General features: G+C 45.8%; 1 protein-coding gene across 1 annotated transcript in view; it reads left to right on the top strand.

Moving 5' to 3' along the window:
* The first annotated feature begins 499 nt into the window (after positions 1-499).
* The window catches only part of LOC137785930 (kelch-like protein 29), a 189,971-nt gene continuing 172,942 nt past the window's right edge, over positions 500-17,528 (top strand). The window contains exons 1-2 of the mRNA XM_068577501.1: positions 500-787; positions 12,527-12,599. The gene's annotated coding sequence lies outside the window, so the exon portion shown is untranslated. The remainder of the gene's footprint in view (positions 788-12,526; positions 12,600-17,528) is intronic.

Below are 17,528 nucleotides of genomic sequence, written 5' to 3'. Positions count from 1 at the left end.
AAAGCAACAGCAGCAGCAGCGTTGTAGACACTGCAGCACTATAAGAACGAACAGCTTTTGAGAGGTTGTGGCTCATGGAAAAAAACGCAATATGGCCATTGGGGATGGGTTTTTAGTGCAGGTGCATATTACAAATGCCACTGTTATTGTACAGCTATAGAATTAAACAAAGCTGGAGCCCAATCTCACCCTGCATGAACCACCCCGGTACAGCCCCGGATGATCCTAGGACCCTCGTGCAGCATGACAACGACTTTACCCTTCCGCTCTGGCGTGAAACAAAGCCGCCGCTTGCCCGCCTCCCTGCATGGACGGCACCTGCAGTGGCTTGCAGTGGCGGGTGGGAGGCGCTGTAGAGCTAGTGTGGACGACTCTCCAAGTGAAAGGGGAGGAGCAGCACGGGAAGAGAGGGAGGGAGAGAGAGGAAAAAAAGTGGCCACACGGTGTGCCAGCCCCGTCCGAGCAGTCGCTTTCCATCTCCGATCCGCTGCCGCGCAGGGAGCACGGAGAGACGCGCTGTGCCAAGTCCTGTGTCCACCGCGCACTTGGTGACGTGCGGAGCGGCGCGCGAGACAGGGCGACCAGCGGAACAACGTCAGCAGGCGCACAGTGGTGTCCGTTCTTTCTTTTTAAAAAAAATATTTCTTTTTGTGTGCATGTGTGTGCGCTTTTGCTGTAAAATGCAGCGGCAGTCTTTGCGGGGATAAAGGCAGGCATTCACACGCAACCAGCAGCGTCGCAGCGAAAACGAGGACGGACGCCGGGGAGGACGAGAGAGACCGGGGAGGTAAGCGCTCAGGCGGCGGAGGCGGAGGCAGGCAGTCCCCCACGCGCACTGTATGCATGCATGTGTGTGTTTGTGTGTATAAGCTTCATTTTTTTTCGACGTGCGTCGTGTCGGTCAAGGAGTTGAAGACGCCGCTCGGGCACTTGTCCTATCATGAATGAATGAGAGGAGGACCGTCAGTTTCACTGTCACCTCCCTTAGCCGAGCACCGTAGCCTACCAAATGTGGTGTGTTTGTGTGTGTGTGCGCGTGTGTTTGTGTGTGTGTGCGGGGCGCTCACGTTGTGCGCAAGCGCTCCAGCGATGGAGAGAAAAAACTAACTTCTCGCCTCAGAGCTTGTGACAGAAGCTGGAAACGTTTGGAGGGTAAAATCGGTGAAGAATTGTGCTTTGTGGAAAGGACAAAGAGATGATGAACGCCCTATTTTTTTTTTTCCTTCTCCCCAAAATAATATGTAAAATACCTCATAAGTTGACTAATATAGTGTGAAAAATGCATTAAAATGATTTAATCTGAAAATGATCATGCAAAATAAAGCAACCGGTAAACTACTAGTAATGTAATGTGGCTTCACTTTACACTGCATCTTTGACTATATGGCTGCATGCTTATCCCCCCCAACAACAAACAATCCCATCCACATCACGAGCGCCTGGGATTGCATTTGAAGCGATTCCTATCGCATCCCAGTTGTGCTGCACGCTGCAATGTGTCAGAGTGAATTTATACAGTCCTATTCTTATAGTCTACAGATGTACAGTGTCTAACTTGCAGCACACGGGACTCATCCTCCCAGACGACAAAGCATTACTCATCACAAGTCCCATCTGTTGTTACAGTGAAGGGCTGCACCCATGGCGGTGGAGTGGAGCACAGGTTGCACAAGGGGACGCCGGGCGGGCGCCTTTTTTTCTGTGCAGAAAGTTCACGGCTGAATCCCACCCGTCTGGGAACGCTGATTTTTGTTTGTTTCCCCGCCAGGTGAAGAGGGGCGTTTGCTAAAAGGCTTGAGGTTGGTGGGCTTTTTTTGTAACCTGGAACCCATATTTGGCACAATCTATTATCAACTCGTGCTCATCAGCACACCTGTCAATCCTCACAGATGCCTGCTACGCTATAGCTTCTATATAAATAGACTGACAGCCGCCCGGCAGTACGGTTCCTATCCCTTAAACTGGTATGCCCCTGTGTTTTTTTCCCGTATTAACATGTGGGGCAGGTAGCAGGACCCACTTCCCCATTGATGACATTTGAAAAACCTCGCAGGCTGTCATGAATCAAGGCGGGGGGATTAAGGGGCTTTAGTCCTAGTCCCTCCTGAACAGGCGGGGAGCTCTGCACTCGACGAGGTAAGACAATGCATTTGCCTCTGAGAGCCGGGGCCGTTTAGCAGGGGTCTTATTGCTCGTCTGCTCCCGTCTGACAGAGAATTGTCTCTGCATATTTAGAGTAACCGCTCGCTGTAAGGTGGAGCGTTACGCAGCAGCATGCACGGAAGCGTGTGTGCATTTTTTTTTTTTTTTTTAAGCTACGCAACCTCATTGTCACGGCAAGCGTCACCTCCAGTGAAGTATTGTTTCTTCTTCTCCTCTCCAGTTTGTCACGAGCTTCTTTTGCAGTGAACTCCATCAGGGATAAACCTTCTGTATCGAGCGCGAGGTCGGTTGGCCCGGGAAACCGCCTCGGCCCGGGGAATTAATTGTGAAATCACCTCGAGGCATTTACCCTATTCGCAAAGGCCAGGCGAGAGAAACTACCCCTGTTGTGTACGGACAGACATATTACAATACTGTAGCTCAAGGCCGTTTATCTTCTTTTTTTTTTCATGGGAGAGCTCATTTTGCAGGCTAAAGGGTTCGTATTTCGAGCCTGTGTGTATTATTGTGAGTAATATATCAATATTACATGGATACCGAGACAAGACATTGGCTTTTAGACCTCGTAATGCAGCGCTAGTGGTGTCTTTTACTGTTTTTTAAGGTTGCATTACAGTGAAATGTACTTTTGTGAGCTGACAACACCGCTGTTTGTCATGACTGGTGATTATTTGAACAAAAGCTCGCACCAGCACTTGAGTGAAGTACGGATATCGAGGTATTTGGTCAGGAATATCGTGATGTTTGATCTTCTCCATATTGCCCGGCTCCAACTGCCAAAGGCTGCAAGTACAGGCGTCGCTGGGTAGGCCGGGTGGATGAAGTTGTGATCCTCTGGAGATGAAGTGCAGTTTAATGGAGTCCAGAGAACAGAAGCTTTGCCACAGCTCCACAAGCATGGCTGGAGACAGCCGGGTTTCTCAGTGTTGTGTTTTTTTTCTTTTCTTGGAACAACATAAATGATGCAGCGGCTTGGACGAGATGGAGCGGTTTCCACTCCTTTTTTTTTAAGAATGCACAAATGGTGCTTTTGTTTATCTGCACTCGCTCTCCAAAGGGGGAAATATTAACGTGTTATTGTTGCCGGCAATTACGCTGATTCTGGCGGCGCGGTGGGCATTCGAGGGCCAATCTGGACCAACACGCCCCCAACTTAATGAAAAGGAAGCGCAATTGTGTGTGATTTTGTGGCTTTTGCTTGACGATGAACTCTCTCGAAGTTTAAAGACTCCTTTTTTATTCTGTAATTGCATTTGTAGGACTCGTGGTGGCTCAAAGTAGCCCACGTGCGCAGTCGTTCTGCTGTTTAGTTGTAATACAAATACAGAGGTCAGCAGAGAAGCGCGACCTCTTTTGGTCCCTTTTTTTTTTCTTTGTCGACTGGCTAAAATGTTTGTCGGGAGCAGCAGGAGGGATAATGATCGCGCTTGCAGGATTTCAAAGAACAGCTTCCACACGTCAGGATCTCAACCTCGATTTTTAATTGAGTGTGAGATCCTGGCGTGTGGAAGCTGCGGTTGTGTTTTGACAAATTTTTAATGGAATTTGTGTTTAAAAAAAAAAGAGAAATTCTCCAGTTAAATCCGTCGCGTTGTGATCACATCCTGGTGGTTTGTCGCGCTGACGGCAATCAGGTGACAAAGACATCGAGGAGGAAAAGGATTGCATTGTTAAAAAGATCCAAGTGTTTTCCAGAACTGCACTTTTTTTTATTGAATATAATTTTTGTTCTGTCACTTTTAGGCAGTTTCTTCTTCTCAGACGTTGGAGAACGATTCTTCTTGTTTGTGATTTTTCAGATGGCCCTTAATCCACGAGACGACTGTGAGAGCCTCCTTGAAGCCGTGGAGTGCACGATGTTGTCGCGCTGCACCTCGCACAAGGATATGAAGCTAATTACAACCGCGGCTAAAGCTAAACGCAAAAGGAGGGGTCAGAGCGGCTTATTTTACAACTGTTGATGAAATAATAGGCCGACGGCAACGTGAGCAAGAACAGATCTATTGTGTGTTTGTGTGTGTGTGTGTGTGTGTGTTACACGTGATTTTGACTGCACAATGAAAACCTGATTGAAAACCATTGAGGCTAAATTTGCGTTTGATACCTTTTCAGCAGTTTTGCAGACATGAAGCTACCAACAGCAGCCAGTTAGCTTAGCATAGTCCTGCACAAACCCTCCATGTTTTTACAGCTTAAACAAACTGTTTTAAAAGGCTGCTGGTTAGATTTTATTACTGCTTGGAAGGAGCCAGGTGTGCTTTTTCCTCTGTTTTTAACCGTTTATGCTACGCTAACCGCCTGCTGGTAGTAGCTTTCGTGCTGCGTATGGCTCTTTGGCAACACCAGTTATTAGACTCACCGGGCCCACGTTCCCATTTTCACAGCATGCACTTGTTCTTTGCTTGTGCCTGTTTTTCTTCCACTTCAAAACCGTAATTTTAATTTCCCCATTAATCAGTGCATTAAGAGACGGCGCCTTTCGCAACCGCCACATAAGTGGTGCACGCAACTCGCTGAGTTCAGCATGCTTATCAAGGCGGTGGCATTGTTTCCCCCTTTTTTTTTCTTTTTTCCAGCAGCCGTGCTGAGGCGGCGAAAGCGGCAGTCAAACGAGAGCAGGACCGACTACCTTTTACCTGTCGGAGACGACGGTCTCAAGTCTCCTTAATTGGCGCTGGAGCGAGCTCAGTTCAACTCATTTAAAATGATCCGGTGTTTTATCCTTTTGTGGTGGGTTCGTGATGTCGCCAGCGATACATCAAAACGAACAGGTTTGACGGCAATAGTGGCATTTGATCCGTTCGTCGCTTGACTCGCGTGCTGCTTTGATACCAAGTTTCTCGTGAAAGGGGGAAGGTGGGATGTGAGTTTATTCTAAGATGAAGCAGATTGAAGCCTCTAAAGTAACACCTGTGAATCATTTGTGACTTTAAAGTTTGGATTTTCTATTAATACTGATTTCCCGTGTTGGCTTCTGTGTGTAAAAACCAGACTTATGCCTTGTGGTGTAACCTTTTTTTTTCTTCATGAAGACAGATATAAGTGTCGTCTTGGTTAAAACATCTTGGTTGTGAATCTTTCATCTTTAACGCTATTCCCACTGCAGCCTTTTACTTCTTTCCCTCATTGCGTTCAGGTGGCAGTGATATCTTTTTGCCCGACCGTGCGGGTGAACATTTAGCATCAGAGGTTATTACAAAGCGCAGTATACTCGCTAATGCACACGGGGCAAAAGGCTACGAGCGAGCGCCGCGCCTCCCGAGCTCTTTGGAGATCAGTGAACTATGAAAGGCAGTCTCTTCAGTAGCCTCCTTCTTAACACAGTCACTGAAGGGCTAGCGATGCTGGTATCGTGTTTCTAAAAAAGCCTGCAGTTTCCCCGCACGGAGACGCAAATGGCCTCAGAATGCACTAAGCTGTGAACCTCCTACATCCATGGAGAGTTGAGTCAGTAGCTCCCTTTCACTGTTTTCAGCCCTTTAAACAAAAGCTCTCTGAATCTGAAACCGAGACCTTCTACGCAGAAGTTGCAGAACTATTTAAAATAGCCGTTAGCCTGTTTTGTAGATGCTAAAATGGCTATTTTTATCAAGTGTTATTCTCGTATTTTGTATATTTATAGAGCAGCACATTTCGATGCATTTTAATAAAGAATAGTTGGTTGATTAATTTTCCATTATCTGACTTTTTCAATCCAAAGAAAAACCCCTCCTGACTAAATGTACTAGATATTGGCCGGTGTTGACGGCCTTGAAGTGCATCCTCTTCGGTTAATCCAGCCATGTTCTGCAGCGCTCATACATGCCACATTTGTGGAGGGCCGTGCATTAGCTCGCGGCGCGGCGGTTTCTTCTATGTGCTCCATCAGTCATGCTTTCCAGGAAGAGGAAGAGCAGCCAAAGCTGCGGCTGCCAGACAAAAAGCCGAGGCCCTGATGAAGCAGAGTCCACCCCCTCCTCGCTCCCAAGAGCCAGAACCAAGGGCCATACTTACCAGATGAGGACCCCAATTCCCAAAATGTACCCAAAGCTTTTGCACAATGTCATTCCATGCAATGAAACAACCCAGGAAGGCAAGTCGGAGCAATTACCAGACCTTTTTCTTTTTTATACGCCTCCGCGCAACCGGTTTAAACTCACTTGACATGTCCGGGCACAAGGGGGGGCCGAGGCTTTGCGTTGGGGCTTCGTCTGGAGGCCCCTGCAGTCGGGGAGGCTGCTGTTTTTTGGTGAGCGGCTCTGCGGGGGGGGCGGGTTAAGCCTGTTAGCCCCATATGATGACACTGCAGGTTTGCTCCTCGGGTGAAGAGGAGGAGGAGGAGGAGGAAGGAGGAAGGGGGGATGGGAAGGGGGCGGACATGGCAAATGGTTCCCATCTCGTCGTCCCTCGCCGCCCCAACCGCTGCCTGGTGTTGTCCTCATGCAGCCTCCCATTAAGCCCACCGGCTGCAGGAGTATTTCTGCCTGACAGCCACTGCTCCCCCCGGCATCTCCTTTATGAACCTTAGTCATTTTAATAAGGTGTGTTTTACTATCTTACCTCTACTTTTTTTTGGAATAAACATCATCTATAATAAAAAGCAAAAATCTATCCTGTGCTGTTTTTAAAAAAAAAAGAAGCAGAATGCACCGGGGCCATTACTCCAGAGCAGCTTGTCCCCAAGAAGGACGAGGATGTATTATGTAATAACTTATGTGAAATTGAATAATTGAATCTGCCTTGAGGAGAAGCGTGGCTTTTAAAAGAGAGGCCCGCCGGAGCAGGTTTTTGAGGTGGGATGTCTGCTCGAGGCGAACCAGACTTCAAATTACTTCAAGAGGAAAAACAAATGTCAGCGGTCACTGAAGTCGCTTGGACTCATTTCACAGTCCCTTTTCTTCCCAGAGCCATAGTACATTACAACTATTTTACATTTTGGTTTTGTCGTTTTTTAAGAGGTGCCTCTATATAGTTTGTGCTTTTCAGTTTTTGCCTTGATTTTTGGTCATTTGTCTTTGAGTTGCATGAAAAGAAAGCATATTAAATATTCAATAACGAGCAGACTTTTGCAGTTATCTTCTGAAATAATGATCTAATCATCGTACATTAAGAGAACCAGCAGACATGTTTTTTGTTTGCCTGCGTCCAGTAATATCGCCGCTTCTTCGTCCTCCCCGCTTTTCAAGAGAGCCGCTCATTCTGCAACTGTAAAGGAATGAATATGCAAATACTTCACATTTAATGGAAGTATACATAACGGCGACTCGCCGCCATGTCTGATTTGCATACTCCAGCAGCGCAAGTTGAAAGGTGGCTTTTTGAGCTAAGAGGATACATAAATCATGTGTTCGCAGGAGGTGTGATGTGCATCTGTATTAGCATCCTATTTACAGCCGGTTTGCCGCCATAGACCGACTGTATTCTTCCAAGGACTAGCTGATAAAATATTGGCCAGCATCCCAACCGTCTAACGCTGCGATGCATGTACTCCGGCGTTGATTAATTCATGTTGGCAGTGGACCTTCGCTGTATAAATACCTGCAGCACAATGACCGGGGTCATTAATTGTATTAAATAATTACTGCAAGACATCTGGCGACGAATAATAATGGAAACAGGCTGTTATTTATTTATTTATCTGCGGACAGTTTCCTTCCAGGTGTTGCCAGTGATACATGAGGAATGGTGAGAGATATTCAAAATGGGGCTGTTTTTTTGGGGGGCTTTTAATTGAAAGCCTGTCCACCCACAATGCATTTGTGCATTCATAGTCTTTCCACAAAGAATCCTTCAAAAGCGCCGCAATCAAGGAGCCGAAAGCTTCTCGGAAATAAGGCGTTCAGGAGGAAAACGCACGTAAAGAATTGACTAATCGACCAAAAATCTTACTCTACTAAAACCCAAAAGGACCAATTATTTGGACTAATGGATTAATAGAAGGGCAGACCTTGAAATCGTGGATTTAAAAAACACAAAATAGCCGTCGCAGGGACATTACTCATTCTACTGCCTCCGCTCGCGGAAGAAAATCCTCGTTACTTAACCTCTCGACATCGCTGCAGCTCGTCGGAGTGGACTTGAAAGCCGGACGAAGGGAGGGAGGGAGGGAGGGAAGGAAGGAAGGAAGCAAGCAAGCGGAGAGGGAGGGAAGGAAGGAAGGAAGCGGAGAGGGAAGGAAGGTAGGAAGCGGAGAGGGAAGTGAACTCCTGCCTGGCCGGACATGAAGGGCAGCGTTTCTCGTGCAGCTCGTATAGATGTACATACTTTACGTGTTGCAGTTGAAGGCCTTTTCTCTCTCTCTGTTTTCGGAGACGCTCGGCCGCCATAAAAAGTGACCGTGATGTTGCTGAAAGGTGGAGTTGTAAAGATATAGTTTGTTGTTTCATTGCTTCATGTTGTGAGTCTCTGCTGCGCCGGAGCTGAAGACTCTGTTTCACAGCTTGAGCAAGATATGACTCTTCTACTACTTCTTCTTTCTCCTTATTCTTTCTTTCTTCTTTCTTTCTTTCTCCTTCTTTCCTTCTCCTTTCCTTGTCCTTTCTCCTTTTCTTTCTTTCTTTCTCCTTTCCTTGTCCTTCTTTCTCCTTCTCCCTCTTTCTTTCTTTTCTTGTCCTTTCATTGTCCTTCTTTCTCCTTATCCTGCTTTCTTTCTCCATCTTTCTTTCTCCTTCGCCCTCTTTCTTTCTTTCCTTGTCTTTCTTTTTTCTTTTCCCGCTTTCTTTCTCCTTTCTTTCCTTCTCATTCTCCTTGTTTCTTTCTTTCCTTCTTTCTCCTTCTCCCTCTTTCTTTCCCCTTTCTTTCTTTCTTTCCTTGTCCTTTCCTTGTCTTTCTTTCTCTTTTCCCGCTTTCTTTCCTTTCTCCTTTCCTTGTCCTTCTTTCTCCTTCTCCCTCTTTCTTTCTCCTTTCTTTCCTTCTCTTTGTTTGTTTGTTTCCTTCTTTCTCCTTCTCCCTCCTTTCTTTCTCCATCTTTCTTTCTTTCTCCTTGCTTTCTCTCCTTCTTTCTCCCTCTTTCTTTCTTCTTCTTTCTCCTTTTCCTTCTTCTCCTTTCTTTCTTTCTTCCTCCCTCCCTCCCTCCTCGGTCATGAACTCATTGGCGCTTTGAGAGGAAGAAGTCTTTTTATTTTTTCACCAGAGATCTTCAGAGTCGTGGTCACGTCAGACGTCTTTGCCGTCACAACTTGAGCGACGTTTTCCCCCAAATCCTGAATATCAGGACAATACTTCATCCTCCTGAAATCATTAGGCCATTTAAAAGAAGCTCTCCAGCAGCTTTTTGAGAGCGGGAGGCAACGCGAGAGCAGACGAGTTTGATTATTAATGGCGGCTCTATCTCTCGTGCCCTAATTGGTCTCCGCTGATTGCTGAGCGCTCTGATTAAGAAACGCCATTAAAGTTGATGTATTGCACTTCCAAAGGGTTTTTTCACACTTTCAGATAGCTCCTTCAATCAATCGATAATTACACAGATGATTTATTGCTGCGCTCCGATGTGACGAGTTTACAATAATTACCATGATGGAACTTTTATTTATTTTTTCCTGCTTCTCGTGTGAAACTGTTTCTTTCGGTCGCTGTCGATAACTTGGGGAAATTGTTTTTTTTAAAAACATTTTCTGGCGTTATCGTCGCTCACGTTGACGTATTTATCTGCGACGGCGGCGGTTTCTCATTTTAAATCTTTTTTTTTTTGGACTATCTGCATTTTCTTTATCATTACGGACACGCAAGCTGTTAATTAGAGGAAGAGGAGAGGAAGTATGACTCTATGGGGAGAAGTCCACGAGGTAGTTAATGGTTTTACTTTGTGTGGAGTTACTGAGGAAAACATCTCTAATTTCAAGGTGAAGTAAACGTGTTTCCTCTGGAGGCTTTCGGCTCATTTTCTAGCAACAATATTTCAGGTTTTGTTTACATCGCGGCTCTGAACTGTCGCATCTGCAGCGTAATAAGATTTTTAATTATTTCCCCCACTAAAGCCACACTCCGTTGCACATTTCTACAGAGTACCATGTCATTACAAGTTTGTCTTGCGAGTGTTTTTTTAAATTATGATCATACTTTGTCATTTCATAAAGAGGTTAAATGTATTTAAGAGTAATGCTCACAACTTATCGTGCATATTTTCCAATGTATGCACAGTTGGACACTAACTTTTAATGAGATTTAACTTGGTATTATTTCTCACGGCGGCACATAAATAACCATATGTCAGACTTTTCAGAGTCGCTCTCCGTGCAACAGCAGCCGCGTTTTAGCTCCATAAAGCGATGGTGGAAAGAATTGGTTTCATATCAGCGGGCTACTGTCTTTTATCATCCTCTTGAGGAACATTTGGCTAGCGAGCCGTTTCCTTTCTTGCACAATCATCACATTGGAAATCGGATTTCTTTTTTCTAGGAATCAAAAACATGACCGATTTTCACCTTTTTTTTTGCTTTATTTTTTCTGACAAAAAATAAATGGAATCATGTACATGTATCTACTGTGTGTGTGTGTGTGTGTGTGTGTGTGTGTTGGAAGTAGAGTCAGCAAAACATGATGAACGAGCATCCAATATGTTCCCCCGTCTCCTTTTCCTCAGACATATGGCGCTGCTCCCATCCGGAGAACGCTCTGTGTATTTTCTTTTGAAGGGAGAGCAGATATTTAAAGTTTATTTTTTTAAATAAATAATAACTTTTGGCTGCCCGTAGCTCTAACTTCAGGATTAGAGCTTAGAAAAGTAGCTGCTCGTCTTTTTTGAAACGTCAAACGCAGATGGTACGCTGTCGGTGCCTCGCTGAAAGACTCTTTAAGTTTACATGCACTTTTATTTTGAAATATGATCCGATAGATTTTAATGTCTTGTTCTACCATAAAATACAGCAGCAGATATCCCTCTTGTGAATCTTGCTGCTCTCTTACAGGAGTTTGCTAGCAAGTGACCAAATGTGACCGCACGTCATCACTCATAACGTCTTTACTTATGCTTTTTTGCATTCACGCTTCAAAAATCATGAACGTTCTTTTATGAATATGATATAAAAACATGCAATAATTAATAAAATCCAATTGGCCTTTTTGTGACGGAGCCAGTGTGATCAAAATAAAGTCTCAAACAACAAAACGTTTGATTTAATTAATTTCTTCATCCTAATGAAGTGGCTGTAATAAAGTTGACTCCCACCTGAAGCTTCTACTTCAGTAAGTAGAACATCATTTCCCAGAATGCACTCTGATAAAACCCCCAGAGCGAACATGAACAGGCTTTAGTCCCAGCTGTGGGTTCAACGTGCAGGTAAAAGACGGGGGAAAGAGGAAGAAGCAGTTAATCCTGTTAAAGGAATTCAACGTGGTCGCTTTGCATTCTGGGTGATGGAGTCCGCTTCCCGAGAGGAAAGCGGTATCTCGACCCCGATCTACGAGAGGATTTACGTTTTGTACGATCGTTTAAGTCGCAGTTGAAGAGCAAGTGGTTTAATTTTCGAAGGGGATTCGACCTGAATTTGTTTGTTTTCCACTGTTTTAAAATAAATAAATGCATCTGCAGAGGAAATGTCATAACGGAACATTTTGAATAAGAGAAATACATCAAAAGTTGTGTTTTTTAGTTTTGCCACGATATCATCTTTCATTTCCTGTGATGTGTCAAAGTCTGGCAGGTTTCTCTGTTGTTACTTGTTTCAACACGCACACATAAAAAAAGATCCGCCCTCGTACACCGATTTCCCCCAAAACGAGGCTCTTTCATACTCGGAGCGCCATGTGGTGACTTCCAACGGCTGCCGCCGCCGAGGAGTCGGATGATCGCCGCGTCTCCTCCTCTTTCTTTCTTTCTTGACGAACAGCAGCGCCGTTGTTGCGTCTCGACAATGAGGGCCTTTGAAGTGTCGTCTCCCAAGCGAACCCTCTCCCTTTTTGTCGTCGTCTTTTAAACAAAAAAGAAGCGGCGGCGGCAGCAGCGGAGCCTTCAGCTTTGCATGTAATTGAAGTCATTTTCTTTCAATCAGGCATTCATTTGCCACCAAGACATCTCTGGGCGCTTCCCCCTCCACGTCCGCCGCCATACGGCTTCAATTTGACCTTTTTTCTGTTGAATTATCCGGGGTTGACCTCTGATGTTCTCTCTGGACGGTTGGAGAGTTATTGATGGGTTTCACGCGGTAGCGATTGTCTCCGCGGAGCCAAAGATTACACTAATAAATCTCTTGATGTGGATTGTTCAACACTTGAAGGCTTAGCTTTTTTTACTCCTTTCCAGTGAAAGATGCTTGATTATTATATATTTTCTCATTAACAGATGGCACGCGCGACATTTTCAGGGATTTATAGATGTTTTTTTTCATTTTAACTTTGTGTTTTTGAAGCTTCGCCCTAATTCACCCACTGTAATTGTTTCCTGCAGGTGGAGACGGCAAGACTCCAAAAAAAGATCCGATTGGTCTGTGATGAGCTTTCCCATCCGCCGGAGACCAAAGGTACGGTAAGATACGGGGGAAAAAGCTCATTACCTCCTGTCCTGATAAACATTTCTATCATGCCGCACGGCGGGGATACAAACGCGCAATAAAATACAAGCCTGCCTCATTGTTTACCGCAGAAGCTGCCATTTTTTATTATGAAAAGTGATGCATTGTGTTTAAATGTAACCCGATAAATTCCTCTCCACCGGGCAGCGCTTGATCTTTTTTTTCCACGCGGCTCTATTTGTGCGGCTGTTTCGGCGGCGTCGGCCTAGTTTAGTGGGGGGTTGATCGTCTGGAGTCGTTTGATATACGGCGTCATTAATTCTGCTTGACTTCCCCGCCGTGTTCGGGGGAAAATGAGCTATGTCGCTCTTCGTCGTCGTCGTCCTCCCCCCTCCTCCTCCTCCTCCTCGCAATTCTATCAAATAGGAAGAAGAAAAAAAATCGTTCTCAGAGCAATTACGGGGGTTAGAGTCTGATCCCGGGTCATTGGGAGATGGGATTACTCGCGGACGGCGGGACCCCAGGAATGTGCGGACCCCTCTGGTGGTCCGCTCACAGCTGATGGAATTGAATTAATGGGGTTTCCCGCTGCGGGGGCTGATTAGAGCGACATGCTGCCTTTTTGATCCCTCGGCGCGGAAACCAGGGCGCCACAGGCAGGTTGGAGGGGGGGAGGCGTTGTGTGTGTGTGTGTGTGTGTGTGTGTCCGTCCTGGGTCAATGCATCACTGATGAGCAGGACTCATTATGTGTGCGCTCTCTGCCGGGGGGGTTCGACCCCTCACAGCGGGGGGGCTTCAGGTGTAGAAAGAGTCCCGCTCAAGCTGCGGTGGTCCGTGCTGCTGCGTTCACGAGTCTCACCTTGCCATCGCACCTGCGGCTCGCCTTGTTTTTTTTTTCCCAGCGACGCCGCGGTGTGTGAGTGTATGTCGACTGTCGGTATTTCCCGCGTCGCCGGTTCAAGGTCGCGTTCTTGTGCCGAACGTTTGATTCCAGAGATGAGCGACACCAGGGAGACACAAACTAATGAACTCATGAGAAATTTATGAAATAAAATCTATTGAAATACTTAGTTTTGTTTGTTTGTTGTGCAGCTGTTCTTGTTTTGACTAAAAAAAACAAGAGTTCAAGCTTCTTCAGACACTCTGGGTGTGAATGAGCTCTGAATCATCACAACAGTGTGAGAACAAGAAGAAATGACATTGTTTTAGTGAAGACACATCACAAAGAAACACAAATGAACCCAGTGCTCTGCCTCCTGAATTCACGCTGGAACACAACACATCGGCGGTTGTTTTTTTTACCACACACCTTGGGCAGTAATGGTCATCATCACCTCGGTTCGCCCGGCAGTGTGTTGTTCGCGTTGTGGGGCCCCCAGACGGTGAGCCGGAGCCGTCTGCAGGAATCATCCTCAAGGCCTCCTCCGGTAACGATAGATGACAAGCTTTCCGCGAGGAGGGGAGCGGGTCTCCTGGTGGCGCGCTGAGCCACTCGGACGGCGGCGCCATCAACCGCCCGGCCGACCTGCTGCAGTCGGTGTGGAAGACGGGTTCAGGAGGGGGAGGAGGGAGGGAATAAAAGACCGGAGGGGACTCTGCAACCTCTAATGAGAGAGGGAAAGCTCAGTCTCTCCTGTTGAGGAGTTGCAGTAAATTACAGCGAGGCGTGTGCCGCTGAATGCTAATAAAACAAAGTGGTCACCTTTTCTTTTTCTTTTTTTTTTTTTTGTGTGGCTGAACAAGAAGTCCCACTTTTTGTCTTGGACTAACTTTGACTTTGGGGCCGCACATTAAAACTTTTATGACTTTCATTAATAATTTGATACGCGCCGTGCAGGTCTCATTTCTCTGTCTGTATTCATTATGTTGAGCAGCTGTTTGGGGGCGGCGGCGGCTGCAGGGCCGGCGTGCCACGCGACAACCGGGACGCATCTTTTGATGACTGACTGGGAACCTGTGGGACTCGTGCTTATCGACAAGAACAAATGGATGTTTTTGAATCTGGCGTTTTTTTTTTTTTTTTTTATACTGATGAGATCCACAGTAAGAAGCCTTTGGTTTGAGATGTCAAAATACTGTTAGGAAAGACTTTAGTCTCCAAATATGGCCACTAGTTTAAGGCACGGCGCTGCAAGCCGTTATTATTACGGATTTATCTGCAGAGGATGTAGTTGGTTTAATTTAGTGGTTTTTAAAATTGTGGGGTGCGACCCTCTAGTGGGGTGCAGAGGTATTACAGGTGGGGTGCAGGGGAGATGCGGTTTCTTAAAAAAAAAATATATATATATATATATATGTATATTTTTTTTTATAGAAGCCCATTTCCGCCACACCCAAAAAAAGAGGACCAAAGAAAAAAATGTTTTTTTATTTTTTTTTCGTCATAAGTTCGTCAACGAAAAAAAGGACCAAAAAAATAAAATGTTTTTTTTGGTTCTCCATTTTTTTTGTGTGGTGGAAATCGGCTTCCATATTTATTAATCCCGCAGTGTGGGAATTATTCTCTGCATTTTACCCATAATCCTTAGTAATGAAGGAGCTTTGTGCTGCTGTGAAGCTCTGGGGCTTCAGTGCCTTGCTCAAGGACACTTCAACATGAAACTATGGGGAGAAAACAGGGATCCAACCGGCTTCCTTGGTCATCTTTTTTGCCAAATATGAGTTATTTTTTGCACATATATAAATTTATTTGCATTGTTTTAACGAAGTGATTGCACATGTTAGTTTTTGTCAGATGGAGCAATCTGGTTTACTTGAAGGGGATCAACGCAGCAACGTCTCGTTTAAAAAAAAACAAAAGCTGCAACCAGCAATGGACAAAAACACACTGTCACTAAAAAGATCCTCCTTGTAATGCGGCCTTCATTTCTGAGATGTTTCACGCAGCGAGCGCATTAGCGTGCACTTCCTTTTCCCCACGCCGCCGTCCGGGGTCAGTTTAGTTTAGAGCGTACGCTCTCCAGCTTATCTTTTACAATCCATTAGCCATAATTGGTTTTCATTCACACTAATATTTGATAACGTGTAATTCATATATATTCTTTTGTATTTAAATGCATCAATCATCTTGTGGGGGGATGTACAACAATACATCCCTCCAGGTTGTGCTCATGCACACGTGGGCCTCTGGCTAATGGAAGGTCCTGCTGAGAAGAGATAACAATGTCAATTAGACACAGCGGAGGTATCCGTATGCAATGCAAAACTCTCTTTTTAAAAGAATCCTGACTTTGAGTCTGCTCGAGGATCATTATTGGGACCAGAAGAGTCTTCAGCCGCTGACAAAAGGAAAGAAAAAAGCCGAGAAAGAGGGAGAGCGGTGCATTTATCTGGACAGCGCGCCGCAAAGCATTTAGCTGGAGAGAGACAAAATGATGGGGATGGTTTCTGGGTAAAAAGTGTGTTCGAGGCAGAAAGATGATGTCACTAATGACGTGACCTCCCGTGACCCCTCCTCCCCTCACCCGGCCGTCATGAGGCGCGCGTCTGATATTCCCTTTTTTTTTTTTTTTTTTTGCTGCTGAGAGCAATCAGGTGTGCAGGAAGGAAACCTCGGAGCAAGGTCACGCTCTTCACCAGCCTCCCCACCGCTGCAGGGAAAGGAAAAAAAAATGGCGTCCTTATTTTCTGGTGAGGGCACGCTGGTGGGGGATTTAATTCACACGCCGCCGCCGCTGCCAGACCACAACAGAGGCGGAACATAAATACACGTGCATAAACACAGGATTCTTGACACGTATACGACGAGGCATTGTCTCCCCGCTCGCCGCCCCCCCGGGGTGATTAAGACGTAAGGCACCGCAGGGGGTCGACCCCGTGGTTAAAGGGGCATGGAGGCCTAAGAGGCTGACACACTCCAACACACACACACGCACAGCAGGGGATGCGGTTAGCATCTTATCAGGCCATTGAGGCTAATATCTGTGAATCGTTTGCTCAGTGTTGTCTTAAATTACCTGTTTAATGAGCTCTTTTGTGCCTTTTTTTTTTTTTTTTAAATGGCACGTTGTAAATTGAATAGACAAAAAAGCCAATTGTGTTCATGACAGTGTCATTATGTGCTTTCTAAAAAATAAAAATAAAATACTTTTAACAAGTCTGAAAATGTCAGCTGGCCTTCCACTGAGAGGTACTCTGTGTTTTTAAACCTTTGGATAGAACGGAAATACAAAAATCTCTCTCTCAATAGTGTCAGAACGAGAAGACTTTGAACTACAAACAACCGTGCGAGAAAACCAAAAAAAAAACAAGCGGGCATCTCATTGATTTTTAACACTACCAGCTGCAATTTATTGATAGAAGCAACGAGCTGGAGATAAACCCGGCTTTGCAGAAACACACACCTGCAATAAAAGAGAAAAAAAGATCATTCAAATGCAGACACAAAACAGGCTTCACCGGCTTGTCTTCGTTTATTGAAAAAGCCTCTTCCGAACATCTTATTTTTATCCCCCGCTTCTTTAAAAAACAGGCGACTCAGCCGAGGAATTTAAGTCCAACGCGGTGTGACACATCTTAGAGAGAAGGCTGCGACGTGTTCGGCATCGATAGCCGTCCGTCCGTCTCTTCATCCGCCAAATCCTGTCGGCCGCGGTTCGACTGAGCGCCTCTAGTTTGCCGGAAACCTTCAACTCCGCCTTTTTTGGCGGCGACGTCCTGCAGCCTGACGATATCAAGCGAGCTTTACCTTTTTTTTTTTCGGTGCCGTGTGTGTGTGTGTGTGTGTCATGTCAGCTGTCTTATTTAAGAATATCTACAGCCGAGCGTTCTTCCCGCTCGCGCTCAGCCTCCGCGAATGACGCCGCATTGTTTTTTGCGCGCGAACCCGCACATCGCGGCTTAGCGTGCGTCGTTAGCCGCCACGCTATTGCGAGACGCGGCCGTTAGCGCACCCGACGAGGTCCATTGTTTCGCCTCAATGTCTCGACTTGAGCAGG

This window comes from Clinocottus analis, unplaced genomic scaffold, assembly GCF_023055335.1.
Source record: "Clinocottus analis isolate CAN_PGR_092001 unplaced genomic scaffold, fCliAna1.0.p SCAF_15, whole genome shotgun sequence".
Classification (NCBI taxonomy): Eukaryota; Metazoa; Chordata; class Actinopteri; order Perciformes; family Cottidae; genus Clinocottus; species Clinocottus analis.
The sequence above is the reverse complement of the archived record's forward strand: the minus strand, read 5'-3'. Positions and strand labels throughout refer to the sequence as shown.